The sequence below is a fragment of the Oryx dammah genome, unplaced genomic scaffold (genome assembly GCF_014754425.2).
Source record: "Oryx dammah isolate SB20612 unplaced genomic scaffold, SCBI_Odam_1.1 HiC_scaffold_10, whole genome shotgun sequence".
NCBI lineage: Eukaryota > Metazoa > Chordata > Mammalia > Artiodactyla > Bovidae > Oryx > Oryx dammah.
In genome coordinates this window covers 49,231,253-49,255,849 of record NW_024070194.1, presented here as the reverse complement: position 1 = coordinate 49,255,849, position 24,597 = coordinate 49,231,253, and the positions used below count along the sequence as shown (strand labels likewise).

At 45.1% G+C, this 24,597-nt stretch overlaps 1 long non-coding RNA gene across 1 annotated transcript; it reads left to right on the top strand.

Annotated features, from left to right (window-relative positions):
• LOC120869030 lies at positions 1-21,647 on the top strand. Its single transcript, XR_005722399.1, has 2 exons — positions 1-277; positions 21,113-21,647. It is a non-coding gene; the product is annotated as an uncharacterized LOC120869030 (long non-coding RNA).
• The last annotated feature ends 2,950 nt before the right edge of the window (positions 21,648-24,597 follow it).

Below are 24,597 nucleotides of genomic sequence, written 5' to 3'. Positions count from 1 at the left end.
GGGGCAGCCAGGCCAAGGGGTGGCAGGGGGTGGGTCGCAGAGACTGCGACGCGCAGGTGCGCCCTGGCTTTGCGGAGGGGTTGGACCGGGATCCCACCCTCCTAGGAGAGATGGGGCAGCTCCGCCGCCTACCCGCCCCAGGACAGATGGGTTTAACGTCCGCCTCATCCTAGGCTGGGAAGAACCAGTGAATGCGCGGGAAAGTTTGTAGCGAGCAGAGGCAGGCATTCCTCGTGCGGGGCTCCGGACCCACAGTTGTAAAGCCAGCGGTCTGCGGGTAAGGCCAGACTCTAGCCTGGATGGTTGACACCCAAACTCGTCCTGCCTTTTCTGCTTTATGTTTGGGCGAAAAGATGGAAGGATGAAAGAATTGCATTTCTGTTGTGTTTCCACCGCTTGATCATAAACCCCCTGAACGCAGAAACGCTACATCTTATTAATCTTTGCCTCCTCCGCCTCCTGCAAATATTTCGACGCTAAATTAACGTGCAGAGTGGTGCGAGTGTGGTCCTTATGACCTCTGAGTGTAACTGCTGTCCTTTGTTATTTGACAAAAACGAGGGAGAAGGCAATGGCACCCCACTCCAGTGCTCTTGCCTGGAAAATCCCTTGGTCGGAGGCTCCTCCGTCCATGGGGTCCCGAAGAGTCGGACATGACTGAGCGACTTCAGTTTCACTTTTCACTTTCGTGCATTGGAGAAGGAAATGGCAACCCACTCCAGTTGTCTTGCCTGGAGAATCCCAGGGACAGGAGCTTGGTGGGCTGCTGTCTATGGCGTCTCACAGAGTCGGACAGAACTGAAGCGACTTAGCAGCAGCAGCAGGGCATTATGGGGCTTCCCAAGTGGCGCTAATGGTAGAGAACCCGCCTGCCAATGCAGAAGACAGAAGAGACATGGGTTCAATCCCTACGTCAGGAAGATCTCCTGGAGGAAGGCATGGGAACCCACTCCAGTATTCTTGCCTGGAGAATCCCATGGACAGAGAAACCTGGTGGCTACTGTCCATAGTGTTGCAAAGAGTACAACACAACTTAAGCGAGTTAGCGCGCTTCAGGCGCAGGACATTGTGGAGAAAAAAGTGTGGACGCAGGGAGGTGTTAGGTCATTGTTGCTCCCTCCCACTAACTGTCTTCCCTGCTTTACTTCCTTCCGCAAACATTTGATGGAGTGTCCCTGTGAACCAGGAACCAGGCAGTTGACTAGATCTGGGAAGTAAAGAACCATGACTCCCAGGCTTCAAGGTGCAGCCATTCTGCTGGGGGGCTGTGCACAGGTGAACAGCCAACCAGGATTCTGGGTGATGAGTGCTATTGACAGGAATAGGGGATCCCTAAAGCTAGCTAGAGAGAGAAGGGGTCTAAGCAGATGTGGGAGGGCAGGTAGTTTACTGGGAGAAGCTCTGTGGCTGACACAGGTCCCTCTGTACAGATTCCTCCCAGGTGTGTTTACCTCCTGGTCAGTTTTTAGGCCTCGGGTGAAATGTCACTTCAGTGGCACCTCTCTAAGATAAGGTTTTCTTGTTAAGTGATCTGCCTCACCTGGTACTTTTTTTTTTTTTTTTTAATATTCATGGCAGGTCCAGTTGGGCAAAATTCATCATCCTTATTCAAGCTTCTTGAGGCAGAAACTGGCCTTTTATTCATAGGCAGAGTCTCCATACCCAGCCCAGTGTTCCCTAAATATTTGGTGGGCTAATGAATAATCAGACTTTCCTTAAGTTAATGGGAAACTTGTTCCTGGAGTTTCTGTTTTTTTTTTTTAACTTTATTATTTTTATTTATTTATTTTTGGCTGTGCTGGGTCTTCATTGTTGGTCTCCAACTTTCTCTAGTTGCTGCAAGCGGGGGCTACTCTCTAGTTTCAGTGTGCATTTCTTCTCATTGTGGTGGCTTCTCTTGTTGCAGAGCACAGACACTAGTGTGCAAGGGCTCAGCAGTTGCATATGGTGGGCTCCAGAGCGAGGACTCATTAGTTGTGATGCACAGGCTTAGTCTCCTGGAGGCATGTGGGATTATCCTGAACCAGGGGTCGAACCCATGTCTAGGGAAGTTCCAGAGTTTCTATTTTGGATGTGGGGACAGGCTGCAGCCACTCCACTCCGGGTACCCCCAGGGGAGCCACCAAGAAGAGAGTGACTGGGGTATAGAATTTATTATTTTGTGGTCTTCTTCAGCTTGCTAATTTCAAAACTGTTTCTGCAACATCATCGTGAGGCCATCATGAAATAAGTCTGAAGAGAGTTGTTGAGCCCTGGCCAACAGGTTTCTGACTGCAAGGATTTTAAGAGCCTTAGTTGGTCTCATACGTTGTGTTCAAACCAGAAATATCTAGAAACACTTCAGAGCTGGGAGTGTGGATGGAGTGAAATGGTAACTTTGCTGCTCTGTTTCCCCCATCTCCTCCTGTGTCCTGGGAGGACGGGCCATGGGGAGAGATGAACAGGATTAACTTGCCCTCATCAATGTCAGCTCCCTTACCTTGGCCTCTTTGTCACATCCTGTGACAAATCCTTTCCTTATTTTTTGATGATAAGGAGAGAATCAAGGATATAGATTAAAGAGTCAGGCTCTAGTGACTGGTGCTGCCTGGCTTAGACTCTACCATTAAAAAGTCTGCCTCTTCTTAGCTGTGTGACTTTGGAGGCCTCCCTTAGCCTCTCTGTGCTTCAGGCACTTTGTAATGAAAGATAATAGTACGTACTGTTATAGTTTTTAAAATTCTTGTGTGTACAGTTGGCCTTTGAATATGAGTTTGAACTGCGAGGGTCCACTTACATGCGGATTTTTTTTCAACAAGTTCAGTATTGCATGGTCAGTGCATTGGTTGACCCTCAGATGCTGAGCCATGGGTACAGAGGAACCGAAGATAGGCAGGGTAGACTATAAATTATACATGGATTTTCATGGAAGGTCAACTATTGACCTTCAACATGGAAGGGTGGGGCCCCTAAACCCCTGGTTGTCCAAGGGTCAACTATATTAAGAATTCTCATGATAGGCATAAGTTTGATTTAAATGCTAATAGTTGATTAATTAAATGTTGAATCAGTCAGTTCAGTCACTCAGTCGTGTCTGACTCTTTGTGACCCCATGAATCGCAGCACGCCAGGCCTCCCTGTCCATCACCAACTCCCGGAGTTCAATTAGACTCACGTCCATCGAGTCAGTGATGCCATCCAGCCATCTCATCCTCTGTCATCCCCTTCTCCTCCTGCCCCCAATCCCTCCCAGCATCAGAGTCTTTTCCAATGAGTCACCTCTTTGCATGAGGTGGCCAATGTTGAATATCCAACCTCTAATAGGTTAACATAACTCCATAAGTCATGTGTCAGTAGAGCGAGTCACAGGGGATTAAGTCCTGAGAGAGGAGATTTTCTTTGCTGCTGCCTCCCTGGTGGCTCAGAGGTTAAAGCGTCTGCCTGCAATGTGGGAGACCTGGGTTCGATCCCTGGGTCGGGAAGATCCCCTGGAGAAGGAAATGGCAACCCACTCCAGTATTCTTGCCTGGAGAATCCCATGGACGGAGGAGCCTGGTAGGCTGCAGTCCATGGGGTCACGAAGAGTCGGACACTACTGAGCGACTTCACTTTCACTTTGGAACTCAAGGGACACCTTCTGGACCTTCATCATTTATTGCTCTTCCCTCCAGAAGGATTCCAATCCTTTTACTTTTCTTTTTTTGAGATTTAAAATTTTTTTACTGAAGTGGCACCCCACTCCAGTACTCTTGCCTGGAAAATCCCATGGACGGAGGAGACTGGTAGGCTGCAGTCCATGGGGTCGCTAAGAGTCGGACACGACTGAGCAACTTCACTTTCACTTTTCACTTTCCTGCATTGGAGAAGGAAATGGCAGCCCACTCCAGTGTTCTTGCCTGAAGAATCCCGGGGACGGGGGAGCCTGGTGGGCTGCCGTTTATGGGGTCGCACGGAGTCGGATACGACTGAAGTGACTTAGCATAGTTGATTTACAATGTTATGTTAGCTTCAAGTGAAAGTGAAAATTGCCCAGTCATGTCCGACTCTTTGCGACCCCATGGACTATACAGTCCATGGAATTCTCCAGGCCAGAATATTGGAGTGGATAGCCTTTCCCTTCTCCAGGGGATCTTCCCAACCCAGGGATCGAATGCAGTTCTCCCACATTGCAGGCAGATTCTTTACCAGTTGAGCCACAAGCAAAGTGATTCAGTTAGATATATATACACACATATATATTGTTTTTTGGATTCTTTTCCTTTAGAAGTTATTACAAACTATTGAGTATAGTTCCCTGTGCTCTACAGCAGGATTCCAGTTCTTTACCAGCATTTACAGAGCTCTCCCACTTAATAAATTTAGTTGTGATTCCATCTCCCTTTATTCTCAGAGAGAAGCAGAGAAGCTGTCTATCGAGATTCAGACATTTTGCCCACAGTCCATTTTCTAATTGAGTAGCCAAGTGCTAAGTTCTTCTGCATCAGAGTTGTGATCCAGAAGACCACACTATCTTAAACAATAGCAACCTACTTATAACAAAAAGTAAATGGGATCTTGCATTGTTTGTTGCAGCTTAATTTGACCATGAAAAAAAAAAAATCAGTACTGGATTCCCAGAGAAGAAACATTTTCAGGGGCTGTAGGTAAGAAGACAGTGAAAAAAATTCACATTGTTTAGAAATTGCACTTACACCAGCCAGCCTCAAAGAAGGCTGCTTCTGGAAATTCAGAGGTACCCCGAAAATGAGTGTAGAAATGGTTTCTTATCCATATGTGTAATATGAACAGTTTCACTCATTCAATTATTTATTTTCTACAAAGGACATTGACTTGGGTGGATCTTGCTAGACTAGATGTTTGGAGTAAGTCTGTTTTCAGATATAATCTCCAATGCATTCATGAAAGTGTCATACTTTGAAACAGGAAACAAACGACAAACTTTTTCAAATGTTGTCTCTGTGCATAGATAGAATCTCAGTGCCTAGAACCTTGTGTGGCTCACATATCATCACATCATCATCACACTGATAAAAGATTTTAAGAAGATGCTCTTTTTTAAAAAAAATTCATTGAAGTATAGTTGATTTAACTTTTGCTGTACAGCAGTGACATATATATATATGTACACTTTTTCATATTCTTTTCCATTATAGTTTATCACAGGAGATTGAATCTAATTCCTTGTGAAAGACAGAAGGACCTTATATGTATATATGTATCAGTTCAGTTCAGTTCAGTCTCTCAGTCATGTCCGACTTTTTGCAACCCAATGGACTGCAGCACGCCAGGCCTCCCTGTCCATCACCAACTCCCGGAGCTTGCTCAAACTCATGTCCATCGAGTTGGTGATGCCATCCAACCATCTCATCCTCTGTCATCCCCTTCTCCTCCCTTATATATGTATAAAGGTATATATATATATATATATATATATATCAGAGAAGGCAATGGCACCCCACTCCAGTACTCTTGCCTGGAAAACCCCATGGACAGAGGAGCCTGGTGGGCTGCAGTCCATGGGGTTGCGAAGAGTCGGACACTACTGAGTGACTTCACTTTCACTTTTCACTTTCCTGCATTGGAGAAGGAAATGGCAACCCACTCCAGTGTTCTTGCCTGGAGAATCCCAGGGATGGGGGAGCCTGGTGGGCTGCTGTCTATGGGGTCGCACAGAGTCGGACACGACTGAAGTGACTTAGCAGCAGCAGCTTTTCATATTCTTCCTGTTATCGTTTATCACAGAAGATTGAATATAGTTCCCTGTGCTATACAGGGCTTTATCCATTCTCTCCATTGTGATACAATACTTGGCATCTGCTAATCCCAACTCCCAATCTTTCCCTCCCCCACACCCACTTCCCTCTGGCAACTACAAGTCTGTTCTCTATGTCTGTGATTCTGTTTCTGTTGTTTCTGTTTTGTAGATAGGTTCATTTGTACTGTACTTTAGATTCACATATAAATGATATCATATGCTATTTGTCTTTCTACTAAGAAGATGCTTTTAAAGCAGCATTCAGTTTTAGTTGTGGAGTACCTCTTGGGTACCATCTCAGTGCCTTTGGGCATCTCTTGTCCTTTATTACGGCTACTGATACAGGCTGTGAGCAGCTTCCTGTGGGGGCAACCTAACAGGCCCTTGCCTCTTACCCACACCTCACTTCTCTTCTAAAGCTTCTAGAGTCTGTCCTGGAGCTTCTCTGAGCCACATGGAGGCCCATGCATTAAGCCAGAAATTCAGGGGACAAAGTTTGCAGTGGAGGGGTGGGGGTGGGGGGCAAATCTTTGAACATTAGAGCATAAGCACTTATGGATAAATGCATTCCTTTCTTCCCCAGCTGCTGAGAGGGCAGTTGGATGATGGCCCTCAGCTGTTAGCCTCTGGGGTTTGCCTCAGCTAAAGAAATCTGCCTGGGGATCTGAATATCACACCTTGTTCTAGGGACAACCTGCCTTCAGTGGGCCTCTTGCCCTAACTTGGGACAACTCTAAAAGGCTGCCCCATGTCAGAGCTCCACGTGGGTTGGCTGCTGACTGGATCGCATCTCCACTTCTCTCTCTAATCTTGCTTCCCCCTCTCCCATCTACAGTATTGATCCCAAGAGTAGTCAACTACTTCCCTGGGAACACGACCTACAACAGCCCGTAAAAGTTGGGTCATGACCAGATGAGATCATTTGTATTTGTAGACTGGTGAGGTCAATGAATGAAAAACTTGGGCTATAAAAAGTACTTCATCTTATTAATACCAAAGTATTATAAGCCTCTTGTTAGTTGTCAATTGACTTTTCTTTTTTTAGCCATCAATTGATTTTGATTAAAATATACATATAAGGAGCAAAGGGAACTCTTTGAGAATTCCTAAATACTTTCAGTCTGGGCACATCTGAATTCAAATGCCAGATTTCCAACCCTGCTTTCAATTCTCAGTTTGGATTTTAGCCATTTCATAAAAAAGAGAATGCATTTTTGCAGAGCTAAGTTAATGCAAACATTCCCTAGAGTTCTGATACATGGTCAGAAACTTTAGGACATTTGTGGATTCATATATTCACATCTGACATCCCAAGGTTTTTGTGCCTGCTTTGCATGCATGGCTTGTATGTCAGCTCGATCAGTTCTTGAAACTGAACCATGCCAATAAGGCAGATGTACAATAACTCAGATACATGCCAAGACTTGTATATAGTGGGCAGTTGCAGAAACTTAAAAACATTCAGTTTTTATCAAACTCTATAAATATTTTCTTGATTTCTGACTCCATATTCACCCAATAGCAGCTCCATGAACTCTGTCGAGGTTTGAGGAGACTTAGGGCTGATCAGAAAAGGTAGAATTGGTGTCCCCACCTGCTGTCTGTTTGCACATGTGTCCACTTAGGTCTGAATGCCTGGACAAATCATCAGGGCATGTTTCTTTTCTTCATCCCTCCAATTTCAGCTCTCATCGTCAGAAAGAAACGTCTCATCCCATCTTGGATCGTCTGGGAAAAGAACAAAGTGGCTCCTTTTTTTAAATTAATTTATTTATGTCTGTGCTGGGTGCTCCTTGCTGCATGGGTTTTTCTGTAGTTGCAGCGAGCGGGGGCTACTGTCTAGTTGCCATGCTCCGGCTTCTCATTGCAGTGGCTTCTCTTGTTCTGGAGCACAGACTCTAGGGTGATTGGGCTTCTGTAATTGTGGCACACGGGCTCTAGCACACTGGCCCAGTAGCTGTGGCACGCAGGCTTAGTTACTCTGTGGCATGTGGGAGCTTTCCGGACGAGGGATCCAACCCACGCCTCCTGCATTGGCAGGTGGATTCTTTTTACCATTGAACACCAGGGAAGCCCCTCCAAGTTCTTTCATGATCAAGTTATTGATCTTACGTGGTTCAGAAAACTTCTCCAACAAGTTTGTAAACTCAGCAGTGATTATGTGTGTGCTCAGTTGTGTACAACTCTTGGCGACCCCATGGACTGTAGCCCACCAAGCTCCTCTGTCCATGGGATTCCTTGGGTAAGAATACTGGAGTGGGTTGCCATTCCTTTCTCCAGGAATCAAACCTGAGTCTCATCAAGGCATGCAAGAGGACTGCTGAGAGGTGTCATGAGCCTGAATGGCCTCGTCCCCGGGCCAGTTTGGAGGAGGATGCCTTGGACGTTGGGTCTCTTCTTTGGACTTGAGTAAAGAACTGAGAACTTTCCCTCTTTTCAGACGCTCCCTCTGTGGTAAGTGAACCAGCTTTTCCACTTGATGTCAAGCTTCTCGGATCTTTTACTGGAAGGAGCACGAGGGCTGAGTCATCTGTGGATACTGACGTTGCCCACGGGCCTAGTGGCCCCCACCTTCCTGCATTCCCAGCTCTGCTCTTCCTGGTTTGCATGGTTCTATCAATTCTAAACATCTCCTGTTAGGAGGACTGTAAGAGTGAACCCCATCATCCTCCCCAGCTTTGAAGGCTCTGACATGTGTGCCATTCTTCTGCCATCGTGAGGGCTGCAGAGGTGGGTAGACCAGACAGAAGAGACCAGGAGAACAGAGCAGTCCAGGGGAGTGATTTAGCCCAGGTCCTGTCAGAGCCTGAGTCAGAGCTCACTGCTGCTGGGCCCTGTGCTTCCTCAATTAGGTTAGCCCGTCTCCCTCACAATTGATTTAGCCTGTGCCCGGGGAGATGATCTCTGGGAATATTGAACCCAGCCCTCCTGTTCGCCTCATCTGTGTGTGTTTGGATGCCAGCATCCTTGCATTGGTACTTTTCCTCTTTCTTTCAAGCACATTTGCCCTTTCCCTTTGACTATTCCATTGAAAAGGCTGCTGTTGAAAATAATAGTAAACTTTTGCAGTAGTAAGTCCCCTACATACGAATGAGTTCCATTCTGAGAGTGTGATCATAAGTCCAATTTGTTTGTAAGCCTAACAATGTTTACCATGTTTCTTCTTCAAGCTTTCATAAAAGCTTTCAGCTCTCTCTTGAATCAGCACTAAGCTGAACAGGACTCAACACTGATGCTGATCCTGCATCTACACACTGAGACGTTTTTCCATCTCCTCCATCCACTTTTCCCTGATTCTGTGATATTATTGTCAACATCATTGGCACAGCAGACATCGCGTGTTCCACAGTCTTGTCCTTATTCTTTAGAATCCTGCTGATGGTTGAAGGATTCATGTTATAAGAACGAGCTACATCTACCAGCGTTTCGCCCTCGGCACTCTCTCAATTATGTTCACTTTTGTTTCCATCATTGTCACTTGGCACTTCTTAGCAGTACCAGCTACATCACTGCTGCTTTTAGGCTTGTTTCCAGACATCCTGGGCTTGAAATAAAGACCCTGCATTACTGTACTCTGTACAGTAAAGTACACAAAAGCACAACCACTCGTAGAGGATGCACACACGTGACAGTGTATGCCAGACACGTGAATGAACTTATATGTTTGGACATACTAACACATGGTAACCCCTCTGTCCATGGGATTTCCCAATAAGAATACTGGAGTGAGCTGCCATTTCCTGCTCCAAACAATGACAATAGATACGAATATTTGGAGGGATTTCTGAAGGGGAAATGTATTAAAATAGGCTTTATAACCACTATCAGACTTTTATATTTGATTTCCGACTGAGTTGTAGTCTGTTTGAGAATTTATCTATCAGGGACTTCCTTGGAAGTCCAATGGTTAAGACTCCACACTTCTAATGCAGGGGGCGTGGGTTTGATCCCTGGTTGGGAAACTAAGATCCAGTATGGCACGTAGCCCTGCCAAAAAGGAAAATAAAGAAGAGAAGAATTTACCCATCTTTATATGCCTATAGTTAACGAAACTAATAATAGCAACTTTGTAATTATGTATAGTGTTTACAGTTCACATCTAAAGTAATGTCAGTCCTCTGAAAAACTATCCCAAACCTCCAGTACTCTAGTATGTGTTGAAAAAAACCCGCAGATAAGTGAACCTGCACAGTTCAAACCTGTGTTGCTTTAACGTCAGCTGTAACTTATATTACATGCCTGACTCCTTAGCAGACAGACTTCTCCAAGGGTGAACTTGGTTTTTTCATTTGCAGGCTTTTGTGATTTGACTTACGATAAATAAATGAGATAAATGAATGAATGGAAGAATGAATGATATTCCTATATTAAGTATTTGATAAATACTTGATTATGATAGAATGCTGCTGCTAAGTCAATTCAGTCGTGTCCGACCCTGTGTGACCCCATAGACAGCAACCCAGCAGGCTCCTCTGTCCCTGGGATTCTCCAGGCAAGAATACTGGAGTGGGTTACCATTTCCTTCTCCTATGATAGGATAAAGAAGAATATAAGCAGATAAATCTTGCTAATAGCCGTGGAAAAATATTTGTGGGAGAAAGTTTGGAGCTGTAGATAAAACTAAATCTCTAAATTTTCCTGAGTACCTTTATCCCTAGGATAGATAATGAGGTGTCAGAGGCATTAATCTGGGCCAGCCTTCTGCAGTGTTGTGAAATTGATTTAATTCCATCCCATCTTTCCTTAAGACTTAGTAAGTATTCCAGGATTTGAAAAAATATAGAACAAATAGCTGCCGTGTAATTTGTAGAGTATCAGCTTCTTCTCTGCGTATTTTCTCCTTCAAGCTTGAATGTTACTCTCTGAGTTATGCACTATAATAATAGATGCAACCAAAAAAGTGTTTCTGGGACTAATGCATAAAATATGTGCATGCAATATGAAGACTGAAAAATGGTTCATTCTTGGGGGTGAAAGGATTCATAAGAAAGTTACTGCCATTCTGGGGAGACAGAATGTGATTCTCTACAAGCTTAGCTGATTTTAAATACTGATTTCCAAACTGTTCAATAAAATATGAATACTTATTATGGCAATCCGTATCACACACTATACATCCTATTTTGGGGGTGATATGTGCCTTCTTGAAGAAGTTTACACTAACTAGGTAATGTCAAACATTATAAAGTACGTGGAAATTGAGTCTGAAGTTCTTCTTCCTTATTGGTCTTCCAACTAGACTTCAACCTGTAGGAAAAGACTAAAACTATAAACAGTACTTAGTATCCATGGTAACATGCCTAAGAAGGTAATTATTTTTTTCTTTACATTTTTAAATTTCAGAGTTTAATAGCATATTATATGCATTGCCTCAGGCCCACAGTTCCTCCAGCTGGTCATTAAGTATCAGGGAATACCCTCTCTACCAGTCATTATTGCTAAAATAAAATGCCACTTACAAGCCCTGGTGAACAAAAGATCTACAGTGGCAGTAGCAGGCACACCTTGACTGTCTAGCTAGTTGGCATAGAAAGCAAGAACCTTCAGAGTACCTGGCCCGGAGGCCTAGCTGTGTTCTGAGAGCAGTGTTCACTGGGAAATCTTTTCAGTCGCAGTTAACTGGACTCAAGAAACACCTCTGTCCTTCAGGTGCATCCACCAGAAGAAAGGTCCTGAGTGCACGTTCTCATCTGGTCACTGACAACAGGAGCAAAGCATTCTGGGTATATCCAACCAATGTGCATTAATTCCATCTGACCATGGAGAACTAGTTTCTGATGGACAATTAGGTAGTGAGGATTTTGTACTATTTAGTTAGTTGTGTTTTTTTTTTTTAAGGAAAACTCACGTTTACAACAAACCAGATGACTGAGTGGAGAAGGCAATGGCACCCCACTCCAGTACTCTTGCCTGGAAAATCCCGTGGATGGAGGGAGGAGCCTGGCAGGCTGCAGTCCATGGGGTCGCGAAGAGTAGGACACGACCGAGCGACTTCACTTTCACTTTTCACTTTCATGCACTGGAGAAGGAAATGGCAACCCACTCCAGTGTTCTTGCCTGGAGAATCCCAGGGACGGGGGAGCCTGGTGGGCTGCCGTCTATGGGGTCGCACAGAGTCAGACACGACTGAAGTGACTTAGCAGTAGCAGCAGTAGCAGCAGATGATTGAGAAGGTATAAAGGCAGAATTTACATAACAGAATTTATCTGATGTGAGTTCTGCACAGGCTGAGTGGTGACAGTATTTTCAAATAATCCAGAAAATCCAGTCCAGTTGAAACCAAAACTCTTTTCTGAATTACAGAGACTCCCTTTTTCCTTGGCCCCTGAACACCTGGGTAACTGACTCCAGACAGGTGCCCCTCTTATGGCTTGGGTTTGCCTGCAGAGGCAGTCTCCATAAACCCGTCCCCAGATGCCTTATGCAAACAAAAGGAAAAATATGTGCTGAAAACTAGAGCTAATCTAGGAAGTTCCAAATTTAGATCAGATTCTTTTCTTCCAAGAGTTTGTTTGTAAATCAGTTTTTGGAACGTGGGGCAAACATTTTCCCATACATGTGGCTGTGTAAATGTCACCCTCATGGAAATGAACAAGTACACAGGAGCAAGAACATCTTTTATCAGCTGTTTCGTTCACTCTTTTTCAGCTACATTATGGATTAAGTGGGCCGTTTTTCTAGGCTGGTCTGGGAGCTGGACCACCATGTGCGATCGTTTGTATGGGAAGTTAGTTGAACTCAAAAATCTAGCGGGGAGGAACTCTCCTCCTGCTGCCAAAACTTCACAGGGAACAGGAATTCTCTCTGGTGGTTCTGATAACACTGCCCACAAGCAAGAAGGGGCAGCTCTTTCGGTGTAAGGGATATTCATAAATTTGGTGTTTGTACTTTGGGAACTGCCAGCACTTAATTTAGAAAGCATTACAACTGTAATTGGCTGAAGTTGAACTTCACAGAGTTTAGACCAGGAAGTTGAATTAAAAAACATAAACAATAAAGCAAAATATAGAACCAAGATTTGAACAGAGATAGACCCTGGGAGGAAGAACTTCATAGCAAGGCTGTGAGCAAGACCAGTGTTCCAGGGCCTAAGAAGGCAATGCACTCATTTCTTTAGTAGAAGAAGAGAAATTTAAGAGGCCCAAAACCATGGATTGTGATACAGTCCACACAAACTCCCTGCTTTTCTTTGGTCCCTGTCTATGCTGCCTCTAAAAGTTAAAAAGTTCTGAGTAGCCTAAACAGCTTGAAATCATGTGACCATCCCACTCCCCATCTGTGATCCCCACCCCAGCAACTTGCCCTACCCCCAAAAGCTGTGTGCAGCAAAAGCTCTCCTTCTAGACATTCCCCAGTTGGTTTTGCTTCCAAATGGCAAGAATGATAGAGAATTTTTTTTTTCAGCCAGAACATGTGTAAATATATATATACATATATATATATCTCCATTTTTTTTAATATTCTTCTCCGTTATGGTTTATCATGCAAAAGTGCTGTGTGCCTAGTCGCTTCAGTTGTGTCTGACTCTTTGCAACCCTATGGGCCACAGCCTGCCAGGCTCCTCTGTCCGTGGGATTCTCCAGGCCAGAATACGGGAGTGGGTTGCCAGGCTCTTCTCCAGGGGATCTTCCTGGCTCAAGGATCAAATCCATGTCTCTTATGTCTCTTGCATTGGCAGGCAGATTCTTTACTACTAATGCCACCTGGGACACCCCATGGTTTATCACAGGATATTGAATATAGTTCCCTGTGCTATACAGAAGACTTTATTGTTTATCCATCCTATGTATGTAAAAGCTTACATCTGCTAACCCCCACCTCCCACTCCATTCATCCCCTAACCCCCTACTCCTTGCCCACACTAGTCTGTTCTCTATGTCTGTAATTCTGTTTCATAGTTAACGTTGATTTGTGTCATAGTTCAGAGTCCACATACAAGCAATACGATATTTGTCTTTCTCTTTCTGACTTACTTCACTTAATAAGAGCATCTCTAGTTGCACCCATGTTGCTGAAATGGCATTATTTCATTCTTTTTTATGATTGGGTAGTATTCCACTGTATATGTGTACCACATTTTCTTTATCCATTCATCTGTCTGTAGACATTAGTTTGTTTCAGCTATTGTGCATGGTGATGGTATGAATATAGGGGTGCATGGATCTTTTTGAATATATGCCCAGGGGTGCATGGATCTTTTTGAATATATGCCCAGGAATGGGATTGCTGGATCACATGGTAACTCTAGGTTTAGTTTTCTGAGGAACCTCCATACTGTTTTCCATAGTGGCTGCAGCAATTTATATTCCCACCAACAGTGTAGGAGAGTTCCCTTTCCTCTACACCCTCTCCAGCATTTGTTATTTGTGGACTTTTTAATGATGGTCATTCTGACTGATATGAGGTGATATCTCATTATAGCTTTTTTTTTTATTCTAGGCAAGGAAAATGACTTTATTCGGAGAGTTGGCTGACCAAGAAAATGTCTACTAATGTCTCAAAATAACCAATTTATCAGGGTCTGGAAGCCAGGTTTTTTTATAGATCACAGATGGGGGGAGGTGAGGAAACAAAATAAAAAGGCCATTAATGTTTCAAATATCTCCTAAATGGCAAGCCTCAGGCTGGGTGAAGAGTTAATTTCTTCCTTCCTGCCATCTGCATTTCTCTAGTAATTAGCAATGCTGAGAGAATCCCAAGGCCAGAGGAACCTCGTGAGCTACACTCCATGGAGTCACAAAGAGTCAGACATGACTGAGTGACTTAACACACATACTAGCAATGTTGAGCTCAAAGCTGTTTGGAAATCACTTCTTAGGGTTAGTTAACAAAAGGCCCACATAATATGCTGTTTCCACTGCACCAACATACAAAAGTGTGTGTGAGCCTGCTAGGCTCCTCTGTCCATGGAATTTTACAGGCAAGAATACGGGAACAGTTTGCCATTTCCTACTCCAGGGAAGCTTCCCAATCCAGGGATCGAATGCATTTCTATTGCATCTCTTGTATTGGCAGGCAGATTCCTTACCACTGAGCCAGCTGGGAAGCCCAACATACAAAAGTGGCTGTATGCACAGCTGCTGTGGAAGAGAAAGGGAAATAGCAATCTAATGGTTTGGGTAGATTGAAAGCATAAGGTAAATTTACATCAATGATAGGAGATTTTTCCACTCCTTTGGACCTGAAATTTTAAGCATCTGTGGAGCTGGTTCCTGTCTCATTTTTCAGCTTAGTGCTTTCAAATATGTTAATTTCAGACAAATGCTTTTTGCTGCTGCTGCTAAGTCGCTTCAGTCCTGTCCAACTCTGTGTGATCCCATAGATGGCAGCCCAACAGGCTCCCCTGTCCCTGGGATTCTCCAGGCAAGAACACTGGAGTGGGTTGCCATTTCCTTTTCCAATGCATGAAAGTGAAAAGTGAAAGTGAAGTCACTCAGTCATGTCCGACTCTTCTTGACCCCATGGACTGCAGCCTACCTACTTAGATCAAATACCTTCTTGGATGAACCAAGGGCAGAGGAACAGGAGAGTCAATTTAAAAAATAGGTACATTCCAAACTAATGAGATTATTGCAAGTCTGACTTTGTGGGAAACCTAGCCTCTGGGCTGTCCACCACTGTGGCAGGGCACTGTGGCACAGCGACTTCCCAGCTTCATGATGTTTGGAAAGCATGGTTTGTACAAAAGAGATCATCAAAATATATCAGTCTCATCAGAGTCAGTGTTCCACCTAGAAAATTCATGGACAGAGGGAAAACGACCACCTTTGTCATCCACGTCAGAAGGGTTTCCCCTCTCGGTGGTTTTATGCTCTCGGTCATTTCAAAATGAAATTTGAATCAGGATTGACATACATACACATATATACACATAGCATGATACTTCCCAGAGAAGGCAATGGGAACCCACTCCAGTACTCTTGCCTGGAAAATCCTATGGACGGAGGAGCCTGGTAGGCTGCAGTCCATGAGGTCGTGAAGAGTCAGGACACGACTGAGTGTCTTCGCTTTCACTTTTCACTTTCCTGCACTGGAGAAGGAAATGGCAACCCACTCCAGTATTCTTGCCTGGAGAATCCCAGGGACGGGGGAGCCTGATGGGCTGCCGTCTATGGGGTCACACAGAGTCGGACATGACTGAAGCAACTTAGCAGCAGCAGCAGCAGCAGCATGATACTATCCATAGTATCATCAATTCAGTTCAGTCGCTCTGTCGTGTCCGACTCTTTGTGACCCCATGAGTCGCAGCACACCAGGCCTCCCTGTCCATCACCAACTCCCGGAGTTCACTCAGATTCACGCCCATCAAATCTGTGATGCCATCCAGCCATCTCATCCTCTGTCGTCCCCTTCTCCTCCTGCCCCCAATCCCTCCCAGCATCAGAGTCTTTTCCAATGAGTCAACTCTTTGCATGAGGTGGCCAAAGTACTGGAGTTTCAGCTTCAGCATCATTCCCTCCAAAGAAATCCCAGGGCTGATCTCCTTCAGAATGGACTGGTTGGATCTTGCAGTCCAAGGGACTCTCAAGAGTCTTCTCCAACACCACAGTTCAAAAGCATCAATTCTTCGGCGCTCAGGTTTCTTCATAGTATATACATATTGATCAGTTCAGTTCAGTCGTTCAGTCATGTCCGACTCTTTGCAACCCCATGGATTGCTGCACGCCAGGCCTCCCTGTCCATCACCAACTCTCGGAGTTTACTCAAACTCATGTCCATTGAGTCTGATGCCATCCAACCATCTCATCCTCTGTCGTCCCCTTCTCCTCCTGCCTTCAATCTTTCCCAGCATCAGGGTCTTTTTAAATGAGTCAGTTCTTTGCATCAGGTGGCCAAAGTATTGGAGTTTCAGCTTCAACATGTTTTTCCAATGAATATTCAGGACTGGTTTCCTTTAGGATGGACTGGTTGGATCTTCTCCAATACCACAGTTCATATTGATCCTATGATACAGTACGTATTGATACTATGTATAAAATATATAACTAATGAGAACCTACTGTATAGCACAGGGAACTCTACTCAATCCTCTGTGATGACCTAAATGGGAAGGAAATCCAAGAATGAGTGGATCTATGTATACATATGGCTGACTCACCTTACTGTATAGCAGAAACTAACACAACCTTGTAAAACAACTATACTCCAATAAAAACTTTTAAAAAATATCTGAGGTGGGCAAAAGGGATTGTATATGTTATCCTGTCCATTCTTCCTAAACTTTGTTAGTTAATGTGTGTTATGAGGTAAATTTTAAAAATCCTCACTGATCACCACAGATAGGCTGGAAGAAGGTCTTCCTGAATCACTAGTGTCTGGATGATGAAACCAATTGGACATGCATGAAGTCTGACTGTTTTAAGTAGTTCCACGTGACTATTTATTAGACTTCCATAAGCAACATAAGTGATTGAGGAAGTTGCATCAACAAAATAATGTGGTTGGTCTTGACTCATCTATCCTTTGCTCTACTCCACTTTTGCTCTTGAATGTTCTTGGGTTGCACTCTCTGCCTCTAAGAATCACAGATCTTCCAGTGGTGGAAATGAGGTAGAGGACTTCCCTTGTGGTTAAGATATCACCTTCCAATGCAGGGGCCACAGGTTTGAACTCTGATTGAGGAACTAACAGCCCATGTGTAGGAAAGAAAAAACAAGAGTTGGAAAGGGAGGAAGGACCGTCTAGGTCAAGGATTGGCAAACTCTTCTGAAAAGGGCCAGAGGATAACTATTGCCAGCTTCGCAGGCCATATGGTCTGTGTCACAGCTACTCAGCAAGAGCCATGTGGCCTGAAAGCAGCCACAGATAATACAGAAACAGAGGAGAATGGCTGTGTTCCAACAAAACTTTATTTACAAAAACAGGCAACAAGCAGAATTTGGCTGGTGGATATTAGTTTGTTAACTTCAATCTAGTCCAGCTTCCTCCCTTTACAGATAAGGAAAAAGAAACCTGGGAAGACTGGGAATTTCCCAGAGTCACTAGATAGTTCAAAGTGAAGCCAGATCCCAAATCTAGAAATTGAATCTAGAATCCAGTTTTATTTCCACCATGCTGTGTCAGTCTGTCTTATTTCATGAAGCTGCTCCTGCCCTGTAGATGACATAGGTTTGAATCAGAAAGTGGTATTTGAGGAAATTATGCTCTGGTAACATCAATTAATTAATAAAAAGTACTTTGAAGGAGAGATTTTATAAGAGAGTGTCACTAATTATTGACATGACTGTCAATGCCATTGTTATGTTTCAAGGTGGCATTAAAGGAGTGAAAAACTGAAAGATTGTTATTATGTCATAGGGTCTTGTTTTAACAAGGTTTTTTTCACTAGAGTTGATTTGAATAAAGCTAGAGAACTCGAGGTTCCCATTCACCAATGAGCAATCAGCCTCCAAAGCAGAAGCTCTTAGTGTGGAATTCAGGGGGTTGATGAAGCTCTTAAATTCATGCACAAGTCTCTGTGCAAGTACATTTCTTCTCAGGACAGGGTGCACTGTTTTCTTCAGATCCCCAAAGGCAGGGGTCCCCAGCCTCCAGGATCTAATGCCTGATGATCTGAGGTGGAGCTGATGTAATAATAATCAAAATAAAGTACACAATAAATGTAAAGCATTTGAATCATTCCAGAACCACTCTGCCTCCTCTGGTCTATGGAAATACTGTCTTCCATGAAACTGCTCCTTGGTGCCAAAAAGCTTGGGGACCACTGCCCACAGGGATTTGTGACTTCCATTCCAAGTTACAGGATTCTAGATAGTGAAAGATCCTTGTCCAACCATCCTGCCTAAAGAAAAAGAGGTTCCAACCAACCAAGTTCCTTTCTTCACGTGTAGCCTCAGTGGCTGGCTCTCTGGAGGGGAGTTATCTGGCCACCAAAAGAGTTCCAGACGGGGAGAGAAAAGCAGTCAGTTGACACAGGTGGATACACAATATAATCAGAGGGATGAATTAAGCATCACAGGTCCCAGGAGCAGTGATGCTCAAAGTTAGCAGACAGTAGCACTGTCTGCTATCAGAATAAGTCTCAGAATAAGACCCCCACCTGTGACTGACACTTGGAAGGCAAAATTGAGCCCTCAGCAGCTGGTGTGTGGGCTCCACTTCTGGCAGCATGGTGAAGTGAATGGACTCAGCCACTCCTCCTGGTGCAAACACAATGAAATCCTGGATGGAATGGAATAAAAAAAAAATGCTGTTTAATGCAAGTTGAATTTAAACAACAATAACAGAAGTGGAAACTCTCACATGCCAGAAGCATAGTGAATTCAAATGAGAATGGTCTGTCTAAGCTGAAGCCACAAGGGCCCAAGAGGCTAAAGGATAGACTTAAAAAAAAAAAAAGATTGAATTGATTTATTTTGTTTTTGGCTACCTTGGGTCTTCACAGCTAGGCCAGCTTTCTCTAGGTGCCATGAGCAAGGGCTACTCTCCATTGCAGTGTGCGGGCTTCTCATTGTGCTGACTTCTCTTGTTGTAGAGCACAGGCTCTAGGCATGCAGGTTTCAGCAAACAGGCTTAGTTGCCCTGGCATGTAGGATCTTCCCCTACCAGGGATCGAACCTGTATCCCCTGCACTGACAAACAGATTCTTAACCACTAGGCCACCAGGGAAGCCCTTTAAAGCTAGACTTATAGTTCCCATGCATGCATGGATAAAAAATGTAGCCTTGAGTCAACGCCAGAGGAGGAGGTAGAAGTGAGGTTTCAGCTGAAAGCCAGGACTCTTGAAGGGCTGCTGGTTTACAAGAAAGGGTCCAGGAAACTTACAAAGGCCCAGATAGGTATTAAGAAAGCTTTCTGCCCAGCCCTGAGCCCCAAGTAGGAAAAAAAGAGTCTATTGTGGATAAAATTAAAAGTCAATCCTGAACTTCACGTTCAAGGATGGAATATGAACTTACATGACACACACAGATTGCAAATCTCTGGCAGAGGAGAAAATGGTACGAACTGGAGAATGCTGGCTACCCGGTGGCTGCCTGCATAGAATCAGGGCATAAACCTCATGGTCCATGAGCCATAGCCTCCCAGAGGATGATACTGTTCACTGACGATGAGGCTGTACGAGAAGATACATGCAAACTGAACCTCCATGGAAAAACCAAAACTCAAAGGTGATTGGACAATCTGGAAGAGATTATAATATTTTTTTAAACCTCACAGGTGTTTATTTTATTTCATCTTTTTTTTTTTAATTTATTGGCTGCACTGCACAGCATGTGGGATCTTAATACCCTGACCAGGATCAAACCCATACCCCCTGCATTGGCTGCATGGAGTCTTAACCCACTGGACCAACAGGGAAATCCCTGGAACAGATTATAAAATAAACATTTTAAAGATATAAAATAAGGGTTTGAAACCATTAGAGAAGAAATGAGCAACAGCAACAAAGGTCTGAAAGAAAACCAGTTACAGATGACAGAAATGAAAATCATAAAGTGGAAGCCTGTGACACAACTGTTTTTATTCAGCTGAGGCAGAAGGCAGGTCTGAGGCAAGAGCTCTGAATACCGCACAGAAAGTTAGAGGCGTTGAAGGCTGTTTTGAGGCGAGTCCATGGAAGCCCAGGGCAGCCAGGCTATGACAGCAGGAACCACCATAAAACCAGCTAGTAACTCCCTCCCCCTGTTCAGTCCGCCCCCCACCCCCACTGCCTGCCGCCAGGGCTGGGGGTCCTGCAGAACCTGCTCAAAATTGCTTCAGGAGGGAAGGCAGCCTGAGCCTGAGTGTCTGGGGAGCTCTTGGTAAGCAAAGCTTGAGGAAAGGCGGGTGGGGGCATCTTCCTGACAGGCCTGATGTACCTGCCATCACCTGTCCCCTCGAGGTCTTCCTGTTGGGAGATTAGCTCCTCCCTGGAAAGGACGAGGGAACTGTCCAACTTTCTGCCGGTTCCTTACCGGACTTGTGATCCTTCTCCAGCTGAGGAGAGCCTCCCGGGGGCCTTTCAAGGTTTGTGGGTGGTTTTCTAAAAGCCATACTGCTCAGTGCAGTGGCCTGACTCCGCGGCGGGTGCAGCGGGGAATATTCACCAGGCCTGAGTGGATCTCATTAGAGCCCTGGGGACCGGCAGCTGTCTCCCCTGGACGGGCCACCCCACAAGAAGATAAATTCAAGCTCCCTGAGAGCCTCCCTCTGTGGGATCCCTGGGCCAACATTCAGCCCCTGACCTACCGCTGGCCTGGCCCCTCTACCCAGAGCTCCAACCCCTCCTGCTTTGGCCCTCAGATAACCACACTGTCCTGCCCGCCTCTCCCAGGCCTGGGACCACCAGTGCTTTGTCCCAGCCCCCAGCCCAGGCCTGGTCACACGCTGAGAATGACCTTTTCACAGCCAAGCAGGGTCTTTCTGGAAATTGACATCTCCCTTTGCTTCTATTGGCAGGGAGCCATTCTTTTTCTGAGAACCTGCCATCAAGAACAGCATTAAGGGAAACACACTTATCCCAGGGGTCCTGGAACAACATTAGGAAGCTGGAGGTGAATTTTCACAGGCCTGTCACGTGGGAGACCCTCAGAGAGCTGGAGCGATGAGCATGTGGCAGTGATTTGGGTCACACACGCTAATGGCCCAAGAAAATAACACCATTAGTGCCGTAATGGGGCAGCAGCATCTCTGTCCCCAGGACACCCACTGACTGGAGAAGGACCCGGCCACCAGGTGATGTTAAGATGCCCTCTGCTCCTTTCCTTCTTCAACATATACTGGTTCCAAAGTGAATCAGCAATTTGAACCCATGAGGACCTTTGTTATCTGAAACTACATGTGCCATGTAACTGCCTAGACACAGAAAATGACTCTTAAATCACTCTGATTTCCATAAGCAGGGTATCCCCAACCCCCAGGATCAAATGCCTGATGATCTGAAATGGAGCTGATGTAATAATAATAATGGAAATAAAGTGCACAACAAATGTCATGCACCTGTATCATCCCCAAACCATATCCCCGGTCCCTGTCTGTGGAAACATTGTCTTCCATGAAACCAGTCCCTGGTGCCAAAAAGTTTAGGGACTGCTGTCCATAAATATGTAGCACATCATCACAGCTGAGATTTTATTCGGCCCCTGGAAGGTACCCTCAGAGACTGTCAATAGGGTGGCACAGAGGATGTCAATACAGCGGAACTGAGGATCCAGAAACTAAAATCTTGACTTTGGATATCTGAACAGACATTCCTATGAAATGATATCTCAAGGCCAAGTGTGTTATCCAGATCATCCTTATGATAATCCAAAATAAAATCCCCAAGAAACCTTCCCTAAATAGGCTGCTTCCAGCCAAGGAGGATGAGAAATATTTTCAATTCAGTTTTTGCTCCTGTCACAGGCAAACTGTTTCTGTAGTCAATGAGAATATTTTGCACACTTCCAAACTGGTTAAGAGGGTAGGGGTGGTGGTGGTGGCATAGTTGCTAAGTCGTGTCCAGCTCTTTGTGACCCCATGGACTGTAACCCGCCAGGCTCCTTTGTCCATGGGATTTCCCAGGCAAGAATAGTAGAGTGGGTTGCCATTTCCTTATCGCTGGTAAGAGGGTAGTGTTCGAGCTTAGTTGCTTCAGTTGTGTCTAACCCTTTGCGACCCCATGGACTGTAGTCCACCAGGTTCCTCTAGTCCATGGAATTCTCCAGGGAAGAATACTGGTGGGTTGTCATGCCCTTCTCCAGGGGAATCTTCCTGACCCAGGGATCAAACCCAGGTCCCCTGCACTGCAGGCAGATTCTTTACCATCTGAGTCACCAGGGAAGCCCCAAAGAGGGTAGATCTCGTATTAAATATTCTTAGCACAATACAAAAAACCAAAAAAGTCACAAGCAAGAAGATGACCCATTGCAGCTTCCTCTTTACTCTTACCCATCAAGCAAAGCCCCCATCAAGCATTTGGGGCCTGGCCTGCAGTTTTCATGTGTGAACATGACAAGATTTTTGAGACCTTTTGGTAGCAGCAGAGCCAGAGGCCTGGGCTGTTCAGAGGATAAGAGGGATGCAGGGCATCCCACTGCCCTCTCTGGCAAGTGCCTTTGAGGGAAGCAGAACCAGCCGCCTGGGTCAGAGACCTGGTTCTGCCCTGAATCAGCTGTGTGACATTGAGCCATCACTTAGCCTTTCTGTGCCCTGGACTCTTCATCTGGAAAATGAAGATAATGGTCTGTCTCACTGAGTTGTTTTAAGGGTCAATGTATAATACTTGTAAAGCACTGACCTTGTAACAAGCTATGAAATGACACCTCCCTGCATTGCCAGAGCAAGTACATAATACTCATCTATGAGAGGGATCCCTGCCTTAAACTGCACGTGCAGAAGAAGATACAGACATTTCCAAGAATATCTGGGCATTCTTAACCAAAAGAACATATAATTTTTTTTATTGGAGTATAATTGCTTTACAATGTTGTGTTAGTTTCTGCTGTACAATAGCATGAATCAGCTATAAGTAAACATATATCCCCTCCCTCGTTGACCTTCCTCCCCTCCTCCCAGCCCCCCAGGTCATCACAGAGCACTGAGCTGAGCTCCTGTGCTATATAGCAGGTTCCCACCAGCTCTCTATTTTACATGTGCTAGTATATACATGTCAATGCTACTCACCCAATTTGTCCCACACTCCCCTTCCCTGCTCTGTGTCTACACATCCATTCTCTACATCTCCATCTCTACTCTTGCTCTGCAAATAGATCTGTAGAGATGCGGATGGGCCTAGAGGACATATCGGAGAAGGCAATGGCACCCACTCCAGTACTCTTGCCTGGAAAATCCCATGGATGGAGGACCCTGGTGGGCTGCAGTCCATGGGGTCGATAAGAGTCGGACACGACTGAGCGACTTCACTTTCACTTTTCACTTCCATGCGTTGGAGAAGGAAATGGCAACCCACTCCAGTGTTCTTGCCTGGAGAATCCCAGGGACGGGGGAGCCTGATGGGCTGCCGTCTGTGGGGTCACACAGAGTCGGACAGGACTGAAGCGACTTAGCAGCAGCAGCAGCAGCAGGGCTGTAGCAGGTAAGTAGGGACCATTTGCTGTTGTTGTTTTAGTCATTAAGTCATGTCCGACTCTTTTGCAGCCCTTTGGACCGTAGCCCGCCAGGCTCCTCTGTCCATTGGATTTCCCAGGCGAGAACACTGGAGTGGTTGACTTTCCCTTCTCCAGGGGACCTTCCCGACCTGGGATTGAACCCCCACCTCCTCCTCCTCCTGCGCTGGCAGGTGGATTGTTTACCATTGACCACCTGGGAAGCCCCAGTGACCATTTACACTGTCCTAAATACAGATTCATTTTAAACAAAATATTATTTCTTTTACTGTAGTATAGTTGATTTACAATGTTGTGTTAATTTCTGCTGTATAGCAGAGTAACTCAAGTTATACACATATATACATTCTTTTCCATTATGGGTCTCAATGCAGGTTCTAAATTAGCAGCTTGCTCATAGAATTATTGGAAAATCAAACAAAATAACCCAGGTAAAGGTGATTAGTGCAGGGCTTGGCACAAGGAAAGCTCTCTATATATACTGGCTGTGCGTGGGGTGAGTCTTTCACGTATGGTGTCCTAACCTAAACTCACCCTGGTCCATGGCAGAGTGCGTTTTCACAGGTGAGGAATCAGGGGCTCCCTGCAATTAATTAAGAATCAGCGCTGACCCAGAGCGATGGGCTTCATGGCCAGTGGGTCCTACAGTATGTCTCTCTTTTTCTTTCCTGGGTATTCTGAGAGCATGAAGGCCTTCTGACCCATTCAAAAGATTTTATCACCTTATAGAGCAAGAGTTTACTGTGTGATCCCTTCAGCCAGCAAGGTGGCCAATACCTACCTGAGTAAATCCTTCTTCCAGTGACACAATGCTAGTCCTGAAAGCATCTCATAACT